Source organism: Amblyomma maculatum, chromosome 10 (assembly GCF_055883805.1).
Source record: "Amblyomma maculatum isolate TAMU_Amacu chromosome 10, ASM5588380v1, whole genome shotgun sequence".
NCBI classification, from domain to species: Eukaryota; Metazoa; Arthropoda; class Arachnida; order Ixodida; family Ixodidae; genus Amblyomma; species Amblyomma maculatum.
The window spans coordinates 58,825,691-58,852,422 of NC_139353.1; the positions used below are offsets into that span (position 1 = coordinate 58,825,691).

The following is a 26,732-nucleotide window of genomic DNA, read 5'->3' on the forward strand; positions in this document are numbered from 1 at the left end:
GCTCGCGGTGGGGGCATGAGGGAGGCAGGTACAAGTGACGTGATATCCGGTTTTGTCAGAGCTTTCACAGGAGGCTGCTAGGTGTGGCGATTTGAGACATTTTCCTTAAAATACTTACTATCCGCTCATTTATTTTCATAAAGTGTGTTGTTTTGGTCACTCTCAGCGCTAGAAATCCCGGCGGCGATTTTTTTATTCACTATACCTTTAATTAATAATTTTCCAAATCCCCAGTTATGCAGCTTAGTTTCGGGAAGACTGCAAACAAATGAAAAATAAATGTTACAAGAGTTCAACGCCGCTGAACCAAATATTGAGCGAAAGCATTATCTGTGGGTGACCGAGTGTTCTTCTCTTTTTCTTCTTCCTAAGCCCACATATAAAGCCTCGCTTTAACCAAGCCGTATGAACGTGCCTTAGTGGCCTATAGGGGTGACGTGAATGCAAGGGTCCTGGCAGACAGTCTGACTTAACCGTCCGATGAAACGAGACCCAAGTTGGCAGCTCCTGCCAACTGAGCCGCGGCTCCGAGTGCGCCACGCCGACCTGCTTGAGTTGGGAACCCACTCTCGCTTTTGTGTCACGTGGGGTGTGACGTCACAGCGTCACGGGGTTAAGACGTGGCTACCGCCGCGCTACGCCGAACGCTTGAGTTGGTAGCCCGGCTCTCACTCTAGTGTCACGTGGGGTGTGACGTCACAGCGTCCCGTGGTTACGACGTGGCTACCGCCGCGCTACGCCGACCGCTTGAGTTGGTAGCCCAGCTCTCACTCGTGTCCCGTGGGGTGTGACGTCACAGCGTCACGTGGGTAAGACGTGGCTACCGCCGCGCTACGCCGACCGCTTGAGTTGGTAGCCCAGCTCTCACTCTAGTGTCACGTGGGATGTGACGTCACAGCGTCCCGTGGGTAAGACGTGGCTACCGCCGCGCTACGCTGAAGGCTCGAAACATAGTATTGCTTTCGAAATATAACATTAGGGAAACGGCGTACAACCGTCCAGCGTTAACAGTGTTCACTGTCGAACAAGGCAACAGCAGTAACACGTAAACATGACCAAGAATCGTCAGCAATTAAGAACAAGAATACTTAGAAATTTGGCAATGGAACTGCAGAGACTATCGCAAAAAACAGGGCTTCATAAAACAATTTAAAAACACGCAGCTTACACCCACCGATGTGATTGCGCTCCATGAGATTGGAACCAAGCCCACTTTACAGGGATACGATGTTTACGAGAGCCGAAACGGAGGTAAAGCAGCCGTTCTAGTCAGCAAAGCCAACACTGCCATCAGGCATGATACCATCGCCGACGCAGACATCGAATCGAGCACGCGCTTGTGGAAATCGTTCCGGAAAACTAAAGGGAGGGAGCACATTCGTACTGAACGTGTACAGCCCGCCAAGACAAAGAAAAGCCAAATTCTTCGAACTCTTCCACGCAGCGCACAAGCTGGCCAAAGAAAATGCACTCATTATCGCAGGAGGTTTCAACGCCATGGACACGAGTTGGGGATACCGGAAACAAGATATCAAAGAAGAGCAGAAAGTCACAGTGGGAAAACATGATAGAAAATCTAGGCAGCGATCACTTTATCCTGCGGACGCGAATAGCATCGGACAGAGTAAGACGCCGGATCGGACAAGCAAAACTCACAGACTGGAACGCGTTTCGCGGGGCTTGCGAAAAATCTGAAGGCGGCATCCAATCACTGGAAGAATGGAGCGGCATGTTGAGAGAAACGCGAGACAAATGCACAAAAGGGTAAGGCAATTAACAACGCCCGAAGCAGACGGGCATCTTCTGCGACTATGGGAAGCCAGACGCAGTCTGACCAAAAGATGGCGGAAGCAAAAACACAACAGGAAACTAAACCTAAATATAGCAGAAGTTACGGCAAACTCTGAAGAATACGCAGCGAAACTTACGAGACAAAATTGGGAACAATTCAGCGACTCACTTAAAGGAACTTGGGCACGGCCCCAACCTGGAATCTCCTAAGAGCACTAATCGATCCGACCAAAATCAAATCAGAAAACAATAAAAGCACTCACAGATTCATCCACTCCTTCGAGGGTTCGGACACCGACGTTTTAGAGAAGGCACGAAAAAAATGTTTTGGTGATCACCACCCCTCACGATACCAAGCAACCTATCGCGGAGCCGAAAACAAGAGACTCGACCGCACAAAAACTGTGGAAGAAGTTTACGCGGCCATAAGGAATACGACCAGAAACACGGCAGCAGGAGCGGACAGAATCGACAACGCCCTGGTCTGCAACCTGAGTGACGACCTCATAAAAGCTAGTAAGCTTTCTAAACACACCGGGAGGCGGAGACGGTTCCCGAAGACTGGAAACACACCGAAGTAATTACGATGCCTAAACATGGCAAAAAGCTCCAAATTGAAAATCTAAAACCCATCTTGCTCACGTCGTGTCTTGGCAAGCTTTACGAGCGGGTGGTGATGCTCAGACTGCAAAATTACATGGAAGATAATGACCGTATACCCCATATCATGCTCGGCTTCGGAGCAAAACTCTCAACACAGGACGTGCTCCTCTAAATACAAGATGTGCTCCGCAACGTACCCCGAACGGGTGAAAGTGTCATAATGGTCCTCGACATCAAGGGGCCATTCGATAACGTCAGTCACGAAGCGATTCTTACAGGCCTAAACGCCCTGGACTGCAGACGCAGAATCCACGGGTACGTCAAAGCCTTCCTGTCAGAACTGCCGCCATCGGCATGGGAGACCTTCGATCGAACAAAATTCACGCGCCAAACAAAGGAATACCCCAAGGGTCAATCTCACATATCCTCCTCAATATAGCTATGATAGGTCTAGCATAAAAACTAAAGAAGATCGAAGGCATCGACGCGCCATGTGTGCAGACGACACAACAGTCTGGACGAACATCGGTTCCCTAGGGAGAAGGAAGAAAAACTACAAGAAGCGACCTCCTGTGTACAAAAATATCTCGGAGAAAGAGGACTGGCATGCTCGGCCGATAAATCGGAGCTGCTTCGAGTGTGGAGAGGCAAACAAAAGCTGACCGTCCCAACCAGTGAGGACCTGAAACTCACCTACCTGGAAGGAATGCCCATCCCGGAAAGGACAACAATAAGAATATTGGGCATGTGGGTTCAATCCAACCAACGCAGTAGTCACACGTTTACCATGCTCAAAGCAACAACGCTACAGCTGACACGCATGATCTCCCGTATCACCAACAGGCGGCGTGGCATGCGCGAAGAGGACACACTAAAACTAGTTAGAAACCTGGTAGTGAGCCGAATTATGTACAGCCTACCCTACCAGTGCCTCAACAAGAGCGAAATACAGCAAGCGGATGCCCTGGTACGCAAAGCGTATAAGACAGCACTCCGACTTCCGGTCTCTCACTATCTTCCTAACATTACACAACTTCATCTACAGCGTCTCAGTAGGTAGTGATCTCTGAAGGGAAGTAACCTCTTAGCAGCCCTTTAAATATTGTTTGCCTCACTCGAGAAGTGGCAGTGGCTTTGTTCTTAAGCTTGGTAAACTGACATGGAATAGAGCTATCCTGTGTATGCTGTTTTCATTTAGACATGATGCACATAGGTGTATCGATGAGACTATAGCGTAACATGACTCCCATACTTTTTTAAATACAGGTCGTCATTGTAAGCCACATGGATGAGTTCTCTAGAGACACAAATTCTGAGCTCGAGTAAAGCGTATAAGACAGCACTCCGACTACCGCGCAACACGTTGACAGAAAAACTCATGAATCTTGGATTGCAAAACACCGAAGAGCTGGAACAGCGCTCCTACAGAAACTCGGATACCGCGAGCAGATGCGAGAAATAGCGAGGACGGAAACGGTCCCCGACGAACTTCGCAAGTCCCTCAAGGTAGCTCCAATCCCGAGAAACATGGACCCCAACCTCCACCGAGGCAGAAGGGAAGCAAGGGCTGATTTTATTCAAAAAACATACGCTCCTCAAGACACGACCGTGTATGCAGACGCGTCCTCAAGAGGAGGACACAAGAAAATTGCAGTGGCCACGCTGGACGATTCGTCTCTACGCGAAGTGACCAGCGCCTCTATGCGACACTGCACGGTAGCAGAGGCCGAGGAAGTAGCCGTTGCTCTAGCGGTGGCGGAGGGCTATAGAACCGGGCGGTGGCTAACGATACTCACGGACTCCCAAACAGCCTGTCGAAATTACATGAACGGTAGGATAGGCCGTCACGCGCTTCGTATACTCCTCGAAACAAGCCATAAAATTAAAAACCACGAAGAAAACAAGGCCACACACAAAATTATGTGGGTACCGGGGCACATGGGGGTGGCAGGGAACTAAGAGGCCGACAGGATTGCTCGAGCATACACTACTTTCCGAGCATCCGACGAGTCCACGGAACTTTTGCCAGCGCCCAAGATATATTCAGCCATACTAGATAGCTATAGACGCAGAATAATGCGATATCCTTCACCGCACAGTTCTCTCAACAGGAAGGAAGCTGTCATTTGGAGACAATTACTAAACAAAATGCACCCTACTATATACGCAGACAGATGTCCGTGGTGCGACGAAACACCCACACTATGCCACATCACATGGACCTGTCAAAACATTGACCTGGTCCCCACAGTTAGAAACCGAAGTGCGGAGCAATGGGAGACTGCTGTCCAGCGACCGCTGCGGAGACCAGCAAGGTCTGGTACAGCGAGCTTAACGGGCGGCAGTGTCCAGCGTAGCCCTGGACTTAGGGCAATCGACCACTGGGTATGAGTGGACGAGGTCGACGAAGACTCCTAGGGATACAAGGAGACACCTCTGAAGACGCCCCAAAACCGCCAAAATAATAGAGGGCAGAATAAAGTCTTTCCCTCCTTCCTTCCTACCACACTCCTTACCGCGAGTAATTTCATACGCGACACAGATCAAGCTCCTCCCGCTGGCTGAAAACATCGCCGCTGTCTAAGGGACAGCGGCCATTGTTTAAGCGGGGGCTGGAAGAGGACATTCAGGTCACTCCTCTGTATCCGTTGGTTCACCACCACTACCGCTTTGCCGTTAAGCTTGGGGTTTACATCAAAGCTGGCGTCGAAAGTTCCATGCTAAAAGCCATCAGTAATAATAAGCGGCGTAATTTTGTTGCTTGTGCACAGTAAATGCAATAGCAACTTATATAAAAAAAAGTACAGTTTATATCTTTATCGCCTTCATCAGCCAGGTAAGTCATGCGAAAACCTCTGCAAGCATTGGGTCAGCAAGGCTGATTTCAGTGGACTAGAAATAGTCCATCAAACCTCGCTTTAAGCCTTAACGCGATGTCGCGCCGAAAACAAGCTAGCCAGAACATAGGCCTCTTTCAATAGCATTCGACGTTCGCCTCGTTGATCGGTTTTTGCCTCGTTGAGTACTACCAGCAGATGTCCAGGGCTTCATTGCCGTCCCAGCTGTGCGCGCGGAAGGTGGCCTGGGAGTGCCATTAGGAGGTGCAATCCTTGCAGGTGCATGGCGTGCATTTCAAACAGGAGTGCGATAACTGCGGACAACACATACTTTTGCATGGGGGTATCAAGAGCATATACTGAGAGTTCGATATAAGGAATAATTCGTTATATCCTGGCTCGACTTTATATTTCAAGACAAATTCGTGCAATATAAAAAAAATCATATTACGGAAGGTTTTCGGTGCACGAGAATAAAGTATTCTCAAATTATAGATAAGAACACAATTTAGAAGAAAGTAGGAATATTCAACTAACATATATCAATGCACTTTATTCGCAATGATTAAATAATTATTACGTCAAATAAAGAATAATTCTACAATAAAATAGAAAATAAATCTCACAACAAATCCAATGATAAAAGTAATATACTAGGCAAGGTGGTGAATGATGCATTAAACAAAAATATGGAGAATCGGCTAAGAAGAAGGAATTAAAGAAATAATTAGTCCCCAAATAAAATAATTCGTGTTTGCGGCACCGTCGGCAGCGCCACATAACGCAGTACGGGCGCCCTGCCATCGAGGACATACACATCGGTGGTGAAGGCCAAGCATAAGCATTTAGCGTTTGTTTCGTCCCACAGGTACGGGATGACATTCATTTCTTGGACACACATCCAGGGGCACGAGAGGAGCGGCGTGGAATAACTGCCGATAGATGATGTTGAATACTCTTACGCCAGCATACCCTGCCAACAGCAGGATCGCCACGAGCGCCACGTCAGGCCTGCCACTGCTTACTGTCTGCCAGGTCGAGGCTGAAAGCAAGGTGCTAATAGTCAACGATGTTGCCGACCACTTGAACAGCCACCAGGTGACATCTACGTATTGAACACAGAGGTCTGCCGCCATCTTAGCGGTGGTGATGCACAGGTGGCGATCGGCGCAGTGGAAGACTCCTATGACAACGTGAACAACCAGCAGTATGATCAGCACGAGTGCCACGTGGGCCACGCTGTCGTTGCTTATCGGGTGGGCGCTGAACTCGACGAACCAACGGTCGATGAATGTTGCCGACATCTGGCACAGCCACCAGGTGACATCCACGTACTGACATCCACAGACGTCTACCTCCACTCGAGCGGTGTTGACACACAGGTGGCGATAGACGCTGTGGAAGTCTCCTATGCCGACTTGAAGGACCAGCATAATGATGAGCATGAGTACCAGGTGGGGCACTCTGTAGTTGCGCATCGGGTCAGCGCTGAAGTCCACCAACCAAAGGTAGAAGATCGTTGCCGACATCTGGCACATCACCAAGGGACGTCCAAGTACTGAACACAGGCGTCTACCGCCACTCGAGCGGTATTGACGCACAGGTGGCGATAGGCCCTGGGGAAGACTCCTGCGACAACGTGAACGACCAGCAGCAGGATCGACACGAGCGCCACGTGGACCGCGCCGTGGTTGCGTATCGGGTCGGCGCTGAAGGCCTGGAGCTAACCGCCGATGAGTATGCCGGACCGCTGGAGAGAGCACCGGGAAAAATACAATTTCACAACAGTGATCTCTTCAGGTAGGAAATAAAGCGCTGTTCAAACCGTAATGCAATCTCTGATGGTCTCTAAAAAACTTGATTATGGTCATTTTTACAAGCCCCGCCGGGGTGGCGCAGTGGTAAGACGCCCGACTACTGTGCCGGAGTTCCCGGGTTCGAACCCGACCTCGGCGGCTGCGTTTCGATGGAGGCGAAACGAAGTGGCGTTCGTGTGCTGTGCGATGTCAGCGCACGTTAAAGATCCCCAGGTGGTCGAAATTACTCCGTAGCCCTCCACTACGGCTCCCCTTTCTCTCTTTTCACTTTCACTCTCACCTTCCTCCCTTCCTTTACGGCGCGGTTCAGATGTCCACAGAGCAAGTGTGGCAGATACTGCGTCTTTCCCTTCCTGAGAACCAACCAACCAATCAACCAACCCAACCCAACCCAACCCAACCCAACCAACCAACCAAAATGATTTCACACTGCAAAACCACCGGCAACTGCAATCTTAATTGACTAATGCGATCGAAACAGCATTGCTAGCTTCATTGCGACAGCACCTCCGGAAAATCAAGAATTCGTGCAAATGAAGATGCCTTAAAACAAAAAAACATATCTGGAACCCTCTTAGATGCATATTTGCTCCTTAGAGAGCTAGAAAAAATCGTATCGTTTCTAGCGCCCACCAGAAGACTGTTTTCGCTTTCCATAGAAACCAATATGTAAAATAAAGTAGCACGTTATATGAGTTTCGAGAAGCGCAAAATGGTGCCCAATAAAATTCAAGCGACAGTAACTGACTTTTCAAAGGAGTTTTCTGCACAAGCGCTAAGCAAATAATTGAAAATCGCTGCTGTTTCGCGAGTACCTGTGCTGATAAAAGCAAAAAATAGTGTTATTAATTTTGATCTTCACTTGTTCGTTGTACAAGAGCGTTCAATCTCAATGTCACATTGATCTAAAATTTTCGTCATAGTGCTTGTAGATGGCCTTCTGCTCCGCGTTCACGTCGGCCCTTGTCATGCACTGCGGAGAGACGCAGCTAGCACAGGACCGGGTTAATTGGAGGAATATGGGAGAGGCTTGGTTTGGTTTTGTGGGGTTTAACGTCCCAAAGCGACTCAGGCTATGAAAGACGCCGTAGTGGAGGACTATTTCGACCACCTGGGGTTCTTTAACGTGCACTGACATCGTACAGCACACGGGCGCCTTGCTTTTCGCCTGCATCGAAAAGCGGCCGCCGAGGCCGGGATTCGATCCCGCGTCCTTGGGAACAGTAGTCGAGCGCCGTAACCACTGCGCTACCCCGGCGGGGTAATATGGGAGAGGCCTTTGCCCTGCAGTGGGTATGGTCAGGCTGCTGCTGATGATTATGACGATGAGCCAAGGTAGATGCTCGGCGTATCTGCGTCGAAAGCGAAGCACCACCACATTTAACGGGTGCTAAGAACGGCGTTCTTAGCCGAGAGCGCAACCGGCTGAGAAACGTGTTGTTAACGATCGGCACTCCGGTTGTGTAGACCGACCACAATTTCAACGCCCTTTCGATGCCTAGGTTTTCTTCTACATGTAAATAGAGACTTTTAGTTTAGCGCTGCCGCTTATCGCCGCCGTCTACCGCTACAGTGTACCGTGAACACAGCACGCGCTGATGGGTACCCCCGTGCTGCGTCCGCCGAAATTTGACCAGGCTCTATACATTTTACAGGAACGTGGCGCCATCTGTCGCCATCGGGGTGATCTGCGCATGCGTACTGACGCTCGCGCGGTAGCGGTAGCGCGAAACGAAAAGTCTCTATTGATCCGCCGCCCTCTCCCGTGACATTACGTCGTTGTAAGGATGCACTACGACGTCAGCAGCGGCGGTCTTCATGACAACCGCGCTGGTATGACGTCGCCATGAGCACGCACCTTTTGCCTTGCCATGTTGCCACGGTGACGGCAGGAAGGCTAGAAAAAGATACATTTTTCTGACGTGCCCGGAGTGCCTTAGTTGGTTAACACGCTCGGATGTCCCCTGTCGAGGATGCTTTTTTCTTGAAAAGTTGAACAGAACATCGTCATCCTTTGAGTGCAGGTTGTGTGCTACACTTTCTGCTGACGCACACAATGTGTATATAAAGGCGTTCCCCCCACCGCAGGAATGCACCAGGTCGACTCCATTCCATCTTTTAAAGGGGCTCATACTGTCGGCGTTCGTTCGGCCACACTATAGCTGTCATTCAAATGACGTCATCAGAAAAATAAAAATCCTGTCTACACCGGGAATTGAATCTCCATCCCTTGGAAACAACTGTTTCACGCCTTGGATTGTGAAACGCACATCACAATTCTCCTTGTCTACCATGAGCAATATAGTTAAAATCAAGAAATCAATAAATCCTGTCTCCAGCGGGAATCCAACATCTACCACATGGATCTCAAGCCGAGCGCTTTAACTAAGTGCGGCCCACCCGGGATCGCGCAAAGCTCATCATAATTATCCTTGTCTACCGTGAAGATGATAGTAGTGATGACAATGACTCAGCAATCAGTTATAAACGACAATGATGAGATTAACAGTGATAATGACAGTGCATTTAGCTGAGCAAACATGATGCACAGTGTGCATCAACATCGCTTAGGCTTTCTGATTTCTGAAGTGTTGGTTCTACAGAGCTCTTGGAATGTTAGTCCGGCAGGGAGCCCACGATTATGTTCAACGTGATGCTGTCGCATGCGACAGAGGAGGTAAATGTCGCCTTCGAGGCATATCTTGAGCGCGCAGAGGAACCCCGACGAATCACCCGGCTGCATATTAAAGACCAGCAACACGTGACGACAAAACTTGCGTCAGCACAAAGCAGTGCAAACGCCAGGAGACCAAGAGTGGGTTTGGAGGCCGATACGCTAAAAAACAAAAAAAAAAAAAAAAAAAATACGGTGGTACGCGGAAAGCTCTTGAGGCGGTACTTCGGCCCATACAACGTTCTTCCGCGCATCGGGCAACTTGAATACGAAGTCATCCCGACGGTTTGACGACATCCCAGTGAAGCAGTGAGCGCTCAGGAATCGTACATGTGCGTCTCGAGCACTATCACAGAGAAAGGATTTCTCTATGGCACTATTAGGCGCCCTAAGGAAGGCCCTAGATGTTTAAATGGCTGATGTTATTGTTTATCTTTCTCTTCTTATTTTGGAAGCATCGAGGAGGTTCTTTCTTAAGGCAGGAGTGCTATGCCGCGAACCATATAAACCTTTGGAGGCGAAAAGCAAGGCGCCCGTGTGCTGTGCGATGTCAGTGCACGTTAAAGAACCGCAGCTGGTCGAAATTACTCCGTAGCCCTCCACTACGGCGTCTCTCATAGCCTGAGTTGCTTTGGGACGTTAAACCCCACAAACCAATAAACCTTTGCTGTTTTTTAACAGCCGCCGGCATGCAGCCTTATCAATGTGGACAGCGCACGGACCAATCTTGTACCCTTTGTTCATGCTCGTTGCCCTTTCCTTTGTCGCGCAATATGCGCCGATGTGTATCTCAAATGGTCCCAGACACTCGCGCCCGTTTCCATAGTGTTGCAGTTTCCTCTGGTCTTAATTTAATATGACCAGAGGAAACTGGATAAAATATGACCTATATGCTTCTTCGCAGACTAACCTGAGCTCTGACAGGCGTACTTTGCCGACCAATAAGCAAACTTTCTGCTATCGTCGACGCCTAACCGCTTAGTTCTTTTGCGGGTGTAAGTCAGCCCATTGAAGAGTTTTTTTTTTTTTTTTTCAGTAAAGTACCGGCCTCTTAGAATGTTGCCGATGGTCTTGTAACTACCACATGAGAATATGACCCCCCAGTTTGCGTCGTGCTTTGTTGCTGTGGAGGTTAAAATGCCCGACTAATGTGTCGGAGCACCCGTGTTCGAGCCCGACCCCCGGCGCCTGCGCTTCGATGGAGGCGAAAGGGAGAGGCGTCAGCGTGCTGTGCGATGTCAGTGCACCTTTAAAGATTCCCAGGTGGTCGTCATCGCTCCAAAGCCCTCCACCACGTCTCCTCTTTCTGCTTTCACCCAAAGCGTCATCCCTTCCTTTGCAGTTCGCCGTTCGTCAGCAACTAAACTCTCCTTGGCTTCCGTGTCGAGCGCGTCTAAGTTCACCGGCGTTCTATAATTCGTTTACAGGAAAGGAAAGGCGCAGCATATGTCACTCGTGGAAGGCAAGAAGCGCCGCCCGGTGGCGTTGGAGTGCACTCATTCCCGCTTGGTCCTCATAGCTGACGACAGATGAGTGACATCACATCCTTGACGTCACCCTAATTGAGTGACGTAACTATTTTAGTCTTTGGTACTTTCAAATTGCGCGCCAATTGCAGTATCTGTCACGCGCGGGATCTCGCTATCATCTTCACGGTATACACTTCCCAAGATACTTTGTTGGGCGAGTTGGTAAACATCCATTGTTATTTTAAACTATGTCAAGGAGCAATAACTGCGTCAAAAAGACTTCTCTTGCTCTTTCAAGCAAAGAGATTTCTTCTTTGATTGACTTTTTGTCTAGCAGGTGAACCCAGGGGTTGTTTCACGTGATTGCTTCGTTTCCTTCATGTTTGTTTTTATCTGGGCCTCGGAGTAAAGGCTTAGGATGAGTTGTGTATCAGCGCTTGTACTGTGGCTTCCTTGTATCTGGTCCTGTGTCTTCCTGCTCGCGCTGTTTAAATTAACAATGGATCACGGTACCCAAGCGGAATTATGAGCAGCGCTTCATGACACGCGGCGTGGCACAGCGGTGAAGCGCTTGGCTGGGGATCCAAGGGCAGGAGGCTCGATTCCCGGATGGATACTAACTTTTTTTTTATTGAGGAGGAGTCAGACACCTCTTAAGCGTTGCTAGGCAACGCCGGCTGAGCTTGGTGAGGGGGCTGCCCATTTGGCCTTGGCTGTGACGTCACGGCACACGGCATATGGCACACGCGAAGCTCGGCTCTGACCCTCGTAGTGAAGCTTTTCGCTTCAAATAAGTTCGGCAGGTTCTTAATTATGCTGCCGCTTTGACTGTGGTTTAAACGCCCGAATACTGTGCGATGTACCTGGGTTCAAACCCGACCGTCGCCGGCTGCGTTTCGGTGGAAGCGAAAAGGAGTGGCATCAGCGTTCTGCGCGATATCAGTGGGTGTTAAAAAACGATAGATGGCCGAAATTTCCCGAGTCCTCCACTATGGCGTCTCTCATAGCCTCAGTGGATTTGGGACGCTAAACCCTACAAACTAAACCAGTTTGTTCCCTTCCTCACTTTGCGGCTGGCTCGTCCACCAATAATTAAGACAGGTATAGCGCCTTTCTTTCCCTTACTAAACCAATTTTCATTGTAATTTTTCGAAACATTTCGCTCTAGTTCGCTCAGCTTTCAGCTTGAAAACATTTGTTTTTGTATCAGAATAAGCGCAGTGGGGGCTATTCTGCAGTTCATTTACAGAACGCTGCGCTTCCTGCTGGATAGGAAAATGCCAAAGATAAAGACTACAAAGCACAAGTTGGTGTTCAACCACGAGAGTTACACGGAGTAGAGTGATCGCAAAGAAACAGCACTCACCGCATTCCGGGACGAAGTATTGGACACTCTGCGGTTCCAGCTGCTTCGCCATCTTCACGCGGAAGTCAGGCCGTCAGCGCTCCAACACCAGCTTCTCCGTCCCGTTGACGTGCACCGGTCTCGTGAGAACGTTCTCACAGCTCCCCAGCGTGAATACGTGCAGCACGGTGAGTTTTTCGTCAGGTCCCGCTGCCACGCACTGAAGACAGACGTTACGCAGGCCAGCGCCACGAATTGCCTGCCCCGAATGAACAGTTGGACCACGGTGTTAGAAGTAAGTTGGACGAGTGCCGACAGCGTGTCACCGCCGCCAGTGACCACGCCGCTGTGTGACGCTTCGTGTCAGGCTGAGTAGATCGCCTCGGAGAGGATCACGTGACAGCTGACCTGTGCACTGGTCGCGGCGGCGTTCGAGATGAAACGCCAGGGCCGAATGGTGGTGGAAGAGACGAACAAAATTGGCTTGGAATTCTCATCTCAAAAATGAACAGAGGTGAAATCTGGAAGATGGAGGGAAAAAGAGCACTCAAGGGACTGAGAGAAAATGCCCCCACCTGCTTTTTCTTCACACGTTGTGGCATCGGTCGCAAATATAACATGTGAGAGAAAGGTCCTCAAGTAGACCTATAGTATGTCGTTTATCAAGTGGAAAAGTAGTGATTTGGCATTATGTGGTTAAATGTAATTGGAGATTATGTTCACAAATGATGTGATTGATCCCACCGGAATAATTTCAGGCAGTATCACATTTAATGGTCCCAGCAAGGATTCAACGAAACAAATTTGAGGACACCGAAAGTGAGATCACCTTACACGAAATTATTCCCCTGAATGAGTGAGAATCAACCTGGTCACATGCCGCTCCGAATCACATATTTTCAAGAATGCTTGGACCGTCACAAGCCGAAACCTTGAGGTGAGAGATGGTACCCGTGCTTCAAGATATAAAACATTGTTGGACAAAAACGCAGGGAGTTCCAAACAGATATGAAAAGTAAGAGAGAGAGAGATTTTGATTGTAGCAGTAAAGAAGGCGGAGTTTATATGCAACCGCTGCAGAAAACAGGACACAGCCAAATCCTAAAATTGAGCGAATATACATTTTATACATCATCAACAGAGCGTGCCTACGCATACCACAGCGGGGGCTACTCAGCCTATAAAGCATTCCAAGCGCCCTGACTCCTTTCGCTGTAACTTGCTCTGTATGAGTCTGCCAAGTAATATAGGCGTCATATGTAACACTAAGGTATACTTTATAGAGCACATCGTGGTATTACATTGTACCGGTACGTTAGTGAGATGTTAACTTGCTGAGCCTGATTAGTAATGGGAAAAACTAATAATGCACACTTATGCACATTAAGGCTTAGGTGGATATCCGGTAATCGTTGGTCAAGGTCATCTAAGTATGTGTGCTACACCCTGTAAAGGAAATGTAAGTCGCCCGCTTCTGCAAAAAAGCTCTGTCATCAGCATACACATATGTAGACACATCAGGAGTGGTCGGAATATAACTGAGTAAAAGAAAGATTGAAAAGCACGGGAGAGAAAACCGCACCTTAATTCCCCCCACGGGTTTTTGAAATTTGGTGAGGGTACCACGTTGACAGCTGTAAAATATCCTGTCAGTCAGGAATGCTGATACCTATCCAACAAAGTAATTTGGCAAGCCTAGAACTTCCAGTCTGCTCATTTGGGGCCTATGTTCAACACTGTCATACACGTTATTGATGTCCAGAGTAACGAGTGCGGCATATTGGTGACGAAGGCGAGCTAATCGGACGCGGATTTCTTGATCAGTATGCGCACACCATATTGAGCAGCCTGGCCTAAAACCAATTTCACAGAAACTCAGCACTGCCTTTTCGGTGATGAGGGGCATGACTCGGCCATACCGCACACGTTCCACCAATTTCACTATATTCGATAATAAAGAAATATAATCTAATATTATCTTAGACTAACCCTTGACTTTGCTTTTTTAAGAACAGGGACAACTTTTGATAGACGCCAGACATCCGGAATTCATGGGGTCCTAATAAAGTAATTTACAAACTCTAGTAAATCGTTGGGTGATTCGTAAAATATTAGCTTAATCATACGAGAGGTGAACCAGTCGGGGCCAGGAGCGGTAGCAGATAATTTATTCACAACTTTAGAAGAGCTCAGAAATAGAGACTTTAACAAAGTCGTCATAATGATTACCTACCTTGAGGGATCGGGGAACAACCACAGAAAAGTTACGCTCCAGACCTCTCCCTATTTCTTTTAATGCCTTTCCTAGTTCCGCCGGGGTTAAGATAGTTGAGGGTGTATTGCAAGGTATTGGCAACTTATTCCTTCATCTCAGGAAGCGAAACATGGCTCGTCTGTTTTCTGATCGAGATAAATACTCATAATTCGGTTCATCATATTCTTCCTTTGCCCGAGAGACTGTTCACTTAAACGGCAATAAATTTATAATCTATCCAATTTTGGGGGCATTGATTTTGAATTCGTGTTTTGCAAGCTACCTTTTGCCATCTATAATCCCGAGTACATTCTGCGTTTCACCAAGGGCTAGGAAAAATGTTTTTATCACTCCAAACTACAAATTCAGGTTGCTCTTGCACTCGATCTATAGCGGAGCAAATGCTTGACGCCCTACAGTCAGTAGAAAAATTTGGGACTGTTTTTTTGTTCGATAGGGAGTGATCTTTTAAAATTCTGATAATTGATTAGAGTACCTGAGTCTACCAAAGAAAACTATAAAACACACAATTTCAAACCTGACTGGAACATGATCACTATTTGTTGCAGAATCTATAGGCATCCAGGTAGAGACTGGTACTCCCGTGCAGGAGCAAGTTAAATCTAACACTGATCGCGATTGGCCCCTGCGGAAAGTTGAACAACCCGAGCTCTCACAGTTCAGGCTATTATCACAGGTCTACTCCTATAAACGAGAGTGAGTGAGTGAGTGAGTGAGTGAGTGAGTGAGTGAGTGAGTGAGTGAGTGAGTGAGTGAGTGAGTGAGTGAGTGAGTGAGTGAGTGAGTCAACTTTATTGTCCGACAGAAAAGGCTCTTTTCTACCCTAGGTCTTCTCCTCTAGACGAGAGGCGCCTTGGGGCCGGTGAGAATCCGCTTCAGATGCTGGCCAAAATCCCCTGGATCTCGGCGGCCTCTTCAGCCAGTCGAACCGCCAGTAGCTGGTGTTCCGGGATAGGGCTTTCCAGCAAAGCCTCCCAGGCTTCTCTACGATCAATTTTGTTTGCCCTGCCTGGGGAATGCAAACACTCCCATATTATATGGTTAAGGGTGCCCCTCTGCCCGCAAATCCTGCAGCTCTCATCTTCAAAATCTGGGAATATATATTTATTTAGAACCGGATTTGGATAAACAGCTGTTTGCAGACGCCTCCATGCCGTCATCTGTTTCCCCTCTAGTGTCTTGTCTGGAGGGGGTAAATGAATGAATGAAAACTTTATTTCCACCGAAAGGAGCCCTTCATCTTAGTTTCAAACGCTGCCTTCTGTAATACTGCGTCACATGATAATACGACAGCAGACGCCCTTCTCAGTTGTAGCCTTCCTCAGGTTGCTCATTCCGACCTGCTCGGTAGTAGAGATCCCGAGTCAGGTTGTGAGCAGCCTCGTTGCTACTAACAAATTCGTGCGCTGGGGTCCAAATCAGATTAATTGTCCTAACCAATCCTTTTTGTCTCAGAATGTTTCATGGCATGGGAGATATACTCCGACTACCCAAAATTTTGAATTGCAGTTTTTCTGTCGCCCAACACATTACGTGGCCTTCCTGCCGACGCAAGCAAGAGCTATTGCGACCTCCTCTGCCACATCAATATCATCACTCTTAATCGATAGTGCCGAGATCGAGCCCCTTCCCCCGTCAACCACAACCGCTAAGATGCCTTTTCCCCTATTTCCGGCCGCCCCATCTGCAAATGCAACCTGCTCCCTCGGCTTGCTTGAATATATGCCTTCCAGAGCCTCAGCCCTTTTCAGCCTTCTCTCTTTACTGTATTCCAGGTGCATGTTTCTTGAAAATGGGGGGACTAGAATACACTCTCGTGCCTTCCACCCTATGGTGGCCTGCATGCCACTTCCCCTAACCGGATTCAGCCCCGCTTTTTCCAAAATTACCCTCCCCACCCTTGTGGTGCTGACATTGTCTAGCTGCGAGACATTTACCACCTCAATCAGTTCCGCCAAAGTATTATGTATTCCCATAGTCAACAATCTCTCTGTGGATGCCGTCATTGGCAGCCCCAAAGCCCTCTTGATTCACGTTCTCATAAGCGCATCAATTTTGCTCCTTTCTGCAGCCTTTAAGTTCAAGTAAGGTGTCGCATACCTCACTCTACTCGTAATAAAAGCCTGAACCAATTTAATAAAATTATTCTATCTAAGACACCCTTTCTTACTTGATATTCTCCTAAAGAGACCCAAAGCCTGCATGACATAGCCTTCAGCTTTTGTGATGGTAACTGCATTATGGCCATTCGCCTGCAGATGTAAGCCCAGGATCCTAATAGTCTCCACCTCCGAAACCTGCAACCCACCTACTAGAAATTGATTTTTTGAAGCCGGTTTATTTCTAACCGCCCTGTCCTTGTATAGGAATAATTCCGACTTTTCCGGAGAGCATTCCAGGCCCCTTTCCGCCGCGTATGCTACAATACAGTCGGCTGCAGCCTGGAGAGTTTGCTCAATCTCAATCCCTTATCTATCCACAAATTAATGGCATCTGCATACATGCTGAATTTAAGATTCGGGTGACCAAGCGCCTTTAGCTGCCCTGGCAACTTCCTCGTGGCCACAGGAGGCGACAGGACCCCTCCCCCCCCCCCCCCCCCCCCCCACTGTGGTGTCCCCCTACTTTCTAGCTGAATCCCTTCCGAAGTGTTCTCCTGAAACACTATCTCGGCTCTCCTTTCTCTCAAGAAATCCTTGATGTAGGCATAGGTTCTTAGCCCTACTCCTACCTCATTCAGTCCATCTAGGACCGCCGAGTTCTTTACATTATTGAAGGCCTTCTTTAGATCCAGCCCTAATATCACCTTCGCATCCTTCGTCTTAGATTCCACAATGTCAAGCTTCAAGAGCAGCATAACATCCTGCGTGCTAAGGTGCGGCCTAAAACCGAACATTTCATCCGGCCATAGCTGATTCCTCTCCATCAATCTAGATAACCTAGTCTGCACTACATGTTCCATCAATTTCCCGGTGCACGAGGTCAATGAGATTGGACAAAGATTTCCTATTCCAGGTTTCTTTTCTGGCTTATGAATTAGTATCACCTTCACCATTTTCCACTAATCAGAAATTTTCCCCTTCATCCAGCATACGTTCATAAATCTAGTGATATCTCTAATAGAGCTATAATCTAGATTTCTTAGAATTTTGTTAGTAATGCCATCCGGGGCTGGTACCGACCTAATCTTAAGTCTAACTATTTCGCCCTTACCTCCGCCTCTGCGAAACCCGAATCTGATTCCAAATTTTCTTCCCCCTCGTAGTCTTGAAGCTGTGTCGAGCTGGTGTCCCTTATATATGTATCCACCAATTTTTCAATGAATGGCTGATAACTGAGATCCCCACGCGCATGTCTAACTTTGGCCATGTTTACCCTTGTGTGCCCTTTGGATTTTTCTGGGTCAAGCAACCGCCTTAACAAGTCCCATGTTTTAGGGAGATTCATGCCTCTTTCCGTATCTCCACATTTTTTGTACCATTGCTGTTCGCATAGCCTGAAGGCATAGCTTCGATCTCCTTGTTGAGTCTGATCTGGCCAAGCGCCTTTTCAAGCTGGGAGTCCGCCTGCCTTGCCTTTTCAGATGGCATTCCATGCTCTCCTTGGCCTCCCACATATGCAGCAGCGGACTTTCTGCAACATCCGGGGCGCTATTCCTCTCAATATTCTTGGTGGCATCCTTGACATCCTTCTTGAGGTTGTCACACCACAGCTCATAGTCTATAATTTTGGACTCATCATCTCTGTTGCTTCTAATCTCTCTGATCGAAGCTATCCCACTCTGTCACATACAAAGGGGCCTTCTTCCTATGCTTAAGATTACCTTTCAAATCCGCCCTATCAGCACACAGTGATCACTCCCATTCACCTACATTCTTGCTTAACTTAAGATCTGGAGACGGGTCTTTGCATACACTATTACCCTCCCTCGTTGGGAAGTCCGGATTTGTCTTGAGGGTTAATCCCAAATTGTAATAATCCTCCCATAACATTCTCTACTTAATTTGTTCTCTATCATAGCCCCACTCAGGGTGGCATGCATTAAAGTCCCTCATAACTATCAGGGGCTGTTTTCCCGTTACCTTCAAGGCTTTTCCAATAATGGCCCTAATCCTAGTCTTGTTGCCTAGGCGGGTTATATATGTTTAGAATGAAAGTGTTAGAGTCGCCCTTCTTGCCTGCAAGAATTTCTGCAAACACGTTTTCCACATCTTTATCTCCTAGGTCATGCACTACTGTGTCTACATTACGTATTACAAAGGTAGTAACTCTCGAGTTCTTCTTTTTATCACTATGGTAGCCCTTGTACCCTATTAATTTCATCCCCCCCTTGCCTCCTGCAAGGCAATAGCGAGAGGTCTCTTCTCTAGTCTGAATAAAATCTGTTGCATTATCCCCCGCTTGCGCCAGAAACCGCCACAGTTCCACTGCCAGATTTCAGCCACGCACTTCTTATTGGGCCTTCTGTCCATTTTGAATTTGAATAGTGATTTCATCTATTCTGCTCTTTATAGCAGCCATCTCTTCATCTCTTCTTCTATTGCTCTCGTCTATGAAATTAAGTCTATAATCTATCTTAGCGAAGGCTCCTTCCAGCCTTGCTTCCAAAGACCCCATGGCCCCTACTATTCTAGTTATTTTGTCCTCAAGAGACTCCTCATTTTACTTCTATCTAATTTTCCTCTTTTGAGGGGGAGGGTTATTCCCTGTAGTCACCTTAATATCTCCCATCCCATCCTTGACTAACGGCATCCGGCTTGCAGTGCTATTGAGACTTTTGGGCAAGTTACTGTTCCTGCTCAATCCCCCCTGTTTTGCCATCATGATCATTTCATCCATTTTCTTATTTAACGTTGCCACTTGGTCTCGAAGTTCCCTACTCTCTTTCTCTAATTTTTCAATCTTTATGTCGTTATCATCTTTAACACCTGCCTGGGAGGCCTTGCCATTGCATTGCCCACCCTGCTAGACGTTTCCTGTGACGACCTCGCTCCACGCAGCAGGTCCTCTCGTATCAGCTTTGGCTCCAGGCGCACCTCCCCTCGAGGCGCTTCTTCCCTTGAACTGGTTCCGTTGTTTGCGCGCCTCCTCAAGTCTCGGAAACAGCTTCTCCTTGGCCGTGGACGGGCCACCCAGTTTGACTCTGGAGTGACTCTGGTGTTGGTCCCTTTGTTGTTGCAGATTTTTTGCTCTCGCTGCAGCCTCTTCCTATTGTCTCTGTTTTTTTCTCCCATTTCCGCTTCTTGAGCTCGCAGGGAGTCCTGTGGATTTGCTTGCGTTTCTTGTCTCCAAGAATATGCTCCTTTTCACAAAGTTGGCATCTCGGTGTACAAGTGTGGCCGTCAGGTGGGGTTTCCATGCCGCACCCTCTACATGGGACCCTGGCCGGATCCGGGCAAACGCCCGCTCTGTGACCAAGTCTACCGCAGGCCTCGCAAACCTCGTACTTCTTCTTGTAAAGAAAGTACTTGCTTCGGTAACCTCCAACCATAATCGTCCACGGCACTTTATTTTCCTATAAACGAGAGCCACATTAATCTGTTCGGAATCCCAAAGTGGTAAGGTGTGAATTGAGGTCTCCTACCAAAAGCACCTGCGACCTGCTGAAGGAGATTAGGGAATCTAGAGGACGCGCGTTAAGAACTCCAGATGGAATATAAACATTACCGATAGCGATGGTAGGAAATCCAGGTATTTTCTGTCAAGCTCCCATTGATAAAGAGAAAGACATGCTACCGCGTGCGCGTGCAATTCGTCGCTGTCTCGAGTTCGCGTGCTTCAGAACGAAGAAGCATTGTACTGGCTAGCACCGCCATTTTATTTTTGCCGCCCCGAAAAAATATTGCCCGCTGACTTCCGAACAGACACCTTTTCGAATGGCGCCCCCGGGAACAAGTTCGCCTCCGGACCGGTCCGAAGCGCCAGCTGCGGAAGCGCCTCCTCTTGAAGCCCCGTCGCTCGTCTCAGATCCAGGAATGTCAACCACGGCATTTCTGTCCGGGTCAGAAAACTCCCAGGCTGCCACAGCTCAGACGCCATCCCGCATGCGGCGTCGACAGCGCCGACGCCCGTCACACGCGTCTTCCAACGTATCTGCCCCATCGAGTGACACGTCGTCGCGGCATTCGGCGCCAGCGCCGAGCCATTCTTCGGGCGAGCAGCCCGGTGGCTCAAAAGGGCGGTCTCCACCGACACAAACAACGACAGTTCTGTCCGCTTCAGAAAATGCTCCGGCTGCCACACCTGAGACGCGATCCCGTATGCAGCGTCGACCGCACCGGCACCCGTCATCCTCGTCTTCCAGCCAATCTACCCGACCGAGCGACACGTCGCGGCAGTCGGCGCCAGAGACGAGCAATCCTAGTGGCTCAACAGAACGACCTCCATCGACTACGAAGGGCCTAAGTGAACCAAGCGTCGCCGCAGAGCCGCTCGATCGGCACGCGCAACTGGTGAGCATTGAAAAGCCTAAAATATTAGCATGAGGCGAGTGTCATATTCAACTTTGAAAGAAGGCTATGATCCTGTGTGAGAAGTGTCTCTAGCCTGGTAAATGTAGGTATTCAACGAGATGTGCACTGAAAGCCGCCTAGCGGTCGTTTTCAAAAGTTCTTCCGGGATACGAGTTGCCTTTGCTCATGCGTTGCTGCGAGAAATGGCGATGTTAGCGGCAGCGTTTTTTTTTTTTTCAGCTCTTACCGAGTGTCGCCACACCGGCCTCAAGTATTAAGTTAAGGTTAGAAGCGAAAACGATTATCTGCAGCCGTATGGAAGAAACTAGTGCGTACATGCGCCGGGTGCCTTCTACCATCAAGTGCTAAATCACCAGCTGCATTTTTGAGCCCTGCTTTACTGTGGGTATGCTGCATTGACTGACCAATTACTTTATCGGGTAATCGCTATTTTTCTTTTTCATTTGCACTGTCTTTGCTTTGCAAGCTCTTTTGATACGTGCTCATGATGCCGCGCCTCAATCTAATATATAGACATTTTGCGCCAACTGCCGCAATATCGTTTCAGTACCGCTGCCTTAGATTCATATCACTTTATCGTCCTAATTCACACTTTAATGCGGTGTCGCTAAGAGACCCTAGTCTCAGAAAATTCGGCGTCGTCGTCGTTGTCGTTGGCCGGCAACGAAAAAGCTCGCTGGAAAATTCAAGAGCAGTTTGGAAATGTTCAGATTAACGCTTCATTTCTCAAGGATGCTCTGTAACTTAAGGAATATAATTGGGCAGAAATGAAAACTGAGTCAACTTTGAGGGGGTAGAAGTCGAACCCAAGCCTTTCCGGTTGATAGACACACACACACACGCTCATAGGTCGCGAATGCTCTCTGGTTCAATCTGAATAAAGGTTGGCCTACTGAAATCGCGATGCGAACGAGGTCCGACAAAGCAGTCGTGTTCTGATTTTAACAGGCGATACTTATATAAGACCCAGATGTTTAAAGCATCCTCAAAAGGGTTGGCCTTAACTACAGATTGGATCGTGGCAATGATATGTTTTACAGTGTATACCGTCGGAAATGGGGGAACCCCGAGAAAAGCAAGCGTTTACAACCTCCGCTTCTCAAAGCTTATGCGCTTAGGTAAAAGCACAAAATATAGAGACGCGGCTCCTAACAAACATCGCTACAAAAATTAAGCACCACAAAAATACGCAGCACTGAATTAAGGGAGTCAACTATTACACTTTTATGCACTAACCAGCATATATTTTCCTGTGTCTAACCGCGAATGGTAACAGTTGTCAGAAAATTCCCGATAATGGGCCGATATTGATTGAAGTGATTTCATATCGAAATATAAGACAGGAATGACAGGTGGCTTAATATCCTGAACCCGAACAGTGCCCACTCGGTCGCATTGCTTGCCGAGCAGGGAGGAGTAAATACAATCTGGAGCGCAATGTTTATAGCTTTCGACCATGCAGATCCAAGGAAAAATGATTGCTGGAGATTCCCCGTTGTTTGTGTCACCGTGAATAGGGAGCGGATGCCGTTTATACAACGATGCAAAAGCCGCGGGAAACCTAATCCATGACGCGAGGACTGCATAGAAACACACGGCTAGCAGACGACGCGGCCGGCACCGCTCCGGGATTTACTTTCAACTCCGCCACCAGTGTCGTGATCGTCGCTTTGCAGGGGACGTAAAATCTGACGTGAGGTTTCCGAAATTTCGGGGCTTAACGAATCGCCGCATTTAAAAGGAGAGCAGGTTTTACTCTTCGTTTACATTCTACGCACAATGCCAAAAACAATGGAGGTATCTTAATAGTTGAGCCTGAGCCGTAATTGCGAGAGTTAACAATCTGATGAGGGAAGGAGATAGGAATAAGGAAGAGATTAATCCGACAGTTTTTCGGATGTGACGGGCGTTGACAATTCAGGTTGTATTGCTAAAACGGTTAATTATATCAGCTAAAGATAGTCACGTGACCGATGCCTCTCATTGGTGCCATGGCCAAATATAGATATATCACTATTCGTCAGTGTGATCCTGACGCCATGCAGTGAGCAATACGCCTCCGTATAGTTAAGGACCGTTTGATTTGCGACGCCGTTTGCTCTATAGGATATCGTTTACTGAGTGCCTGTGAGCTAATATGATAATTGAACATTAACAAACCTGTGAGCTAATATGAGAAATGGGCCTTAATTAAATGTAACGACAAGAGTTCTTCCGGGAGAAAAAAGGTATGGGAATATTCTTCGTGATAAAGGGCGTTTAGTGGCATGTCGTAGCCAAGAACACCAATTCTTGATGCTGAGCAAGTCGATTAGTGTAGAGGCGGCTAGGGGTGGTGCGAGTAGACTTTCCGGAACGTGCCATCTCCTAAAGACATCCCCCCTTATGCCATCATAGCATAATGAGTTTCCAAAAGTTAATCTCTCTAAAAATATGCCTTTGCTCTGATGTGCGGAAAGATACTGTTACCTATATTTTAGTTTTTGTAGTTTCAGTTGTGTAAGACGGAAATAATCAACATTTAAGGCGCTCCTGGATTAAAAGTGCCTCTTTCGGTTTGAAGACAACCCTTTTCTGTCTGCAGTCCTCGCAGCACTCCAACGAGTCACCTATAGCTCCACGTTGGCAGCTGGCTGCAGACGAGACCTGGACGCCAGCTCCAGAACCGGAGGCTAGCGGCCGTCAAAGTGCGGTACGTGGTCCGGACTCACCACCGGCAGTCAGGCAATCCAGGGAATTATCCCTGCAACCAACTTCACGAGAAGGCCCAGCAGTCCACAATGAGACACTCCAGAAAACGGGGATGTCAGGTTAGTACCATAGTGTTTCTTGTACTTTGCCGGGACAGCAACAGAATAGGGAGATTTATTGCACAAGTAATCAAGATAAGAAAGCAATATGCGGAAGGCTAAGGTAATGTCCAAAAGCCTCGGGAAGGAACAGCAGTTTACGTTAGGTAGCGAAGCACTGGAAGTAGTAGGCGAATATGTCTAGTTAGGACAGGTAGTAACCGCAGATCCTGACAATGAAAGGGAAATAAGCAGAATAAGATATGGATTGAGCGCATTTGGCAAGCACTCGCACATATGACTAGCAGCTTAACGGTATCAAGAGGAAAGTATGCAACAGTTGCATCTTACCTGTACTCACCTAAGGGGATGAAACGTGGAGGTTAGCGATGAAGTTTCTACTTAAGCTGATGACAAAGCAGAGGGCTATGGAATGAAAAATTGCAAGTGTAATGTTAAGAGATAGGAAGCGTGCAGAGTGGGTCAGAGATACAACTCGTGTTACTGAGATTCGGGAAAGTCAAGAAGAAATGGGCATGAGCATAACATGTAGTGCAAAGAGATTTAACAAACTGGATTGCAAGGGAAGGAAAGCGTATCAAGGGGCTGCAGGAAGTTAGGTGCGCGGATGCGGTTAAGGATCAAGTTCGCGGGGATCAAGTAGACGCAGTTAGCACAGGATTGAGTTAATTGGGGGAATATGAGAGAGGCCTTTGCCCTGCAGTGGGTATGGTCAGGCTGCTGCTCATGATTATGATGATGAGCCAAGATAGATGCTCGGTGTATGTGGATCGAACGCGCAGCACCATCACTTGTAACGGGTGCCAAGAATGGCGTTCTTAGCTGAGTGGCGCTTCATCTTTTTTGCGAGCCACCATATGTCGTGTACTCCGCGCAGGTCCTACCTTTACTAAGGGCAGGTAGTGGGTTCAGATCTGGGCAACGGGAGTAGAAAGTAGCTTTAATAATAGGGATAAGGTGCTGTGATTTGTTAAGATGACGAACTGCAGTTTTGAAGTATCCCTAAAGAGAAACGTATGTAACAACTACACCATATACCCTTATGCGCAATCTGGAGACAGTTATTGAGGCTTCCGGGATGATGCACTTTGAGGACAGCAGCGAACCATGATAAGAAAACTGAATATATGATATTAAGAAACCAAGGGTAGAGTGGCTTAGTGCATCAGGGAATAAATATGTGCCGACGAGCTCCTAGTAATATTTAGTCAAGGTAGACGAAGATAATTCGGGAACACAAACGTAAAATGATTTATACTCAAGGAAAAAAAGCAATGAACGAGCCAAAGGGCTAATTATCCAGCAATAGTAAAATACACAAGCGGGAAGGCAACCCAGATATGAAAAAGAGAGGGTAGACATGTACAAGGAAAATGTAATCTTCCAACACCTCCATCGCTTCGACGTACATCCGCCCCCTTTTTTTCCCTTTTTATTCATTTTTTGTTTTCTGCAAAGAAAACCTTTTTTTTTTGCCGATATTTGTTTCTATATTAGTTTAACCCGGTTGGGCTGGGCAGCATTATATATATATATATATATATATATATATATATATATATATATATATATATATATATATATATATATATATATATATATATATATATATATATATATAATGCTGCCCAGCCCAACCGGGTTAAACTAATATAGAAACTAATATCGGCAAAAAAAAAAGGTTTTCTTTGCATATATATATATATATATATATATGCCCACATCCGAGAAGTTGGCTGGGCTGCCGCCATGTAGCTTGATTATATCCATGGTCGCCATGGCCAGTCCTGCACCATTCACGAGGCAGCCAATGTCCCCGTCCAGGGCGATGTAGTTCAGGTTGCTCTCATGGGCCTCTTTCTCACGCAGGTCCTGTTGCGCCCAATCCCGCAGGTCGAACAGCTCTTTCTGCCGGAATGCCGCGTTGTCGTCGAAGCGGCACTTGGCATCCAGGCAGTACACTTTGTTGTTGTTGTCCTCAATGAGAGGGTTGATCTCAAGCAATGTGGCATCGTACTTGAGGAACACGTTGTACAGGTTCTCAATCAGTGACACCGCCCCATCGACAGCGGCCGGGTGGAAGCCGAGTCCCTGGACCAGCTCGGCAGTGCGCGCTCTATCGATGCCCTGGGTGATGTCAATAGGGAGCTTGAGGATAGCCTCGGGGTTCTCCTTGGCCACCTCCTCGATGTTGACCCCACCTTGGGATGATGCCACGATCACGGGGCCATTGTACTCGCGCTCCATCATGAGGGCAAAGTAGTACTCGCGGCGGTTGTAGAGGCGCTCGGTGACCATCACCTTGTCCACCCGTATGCCTCGCTCGCCCGTCTGCTTGGTGCGCAGTGTATAACCAATCATCTGGGCTGCCAGCTTCTTTGCTTCGCTTGGTGAAAAAGCCATCTTGACGCCACCCTATATATATATATATATATATATATATATATATATATATATCTTTTTAATTGCCCACGCTAACTTGAGTCGGCGCCGATCGAAGCGCCCGTGGACAGCCGGGGGAACCCACTTGGTGGTGGTGGTATAAATAATTACTGCCAATATTACAGAGGGTGGGGGCGTTGCCTCCTTCATGGCATTTGAGAGCCCCCTCCATGTACGGAGGGGGCTCTTATAAAGC

General features: G+C 47.9%; 1 pseudogene; it reads right to left on the bottom strand.

Annotated features, from left to right (window-relative positions):
* Window positions 1-5,419: 5,419 nt before the first annotated feature.
* On the bottom strand, window positions 5,420-26,505 carry LOC146176599 (succinate--CoA ligase [ADP-forming] subunit beta, mitochondrial pseudogene; annotated as a pseudogene).
* Window positions 26,506-26,732: the final 227 nt, after the last annotated feature.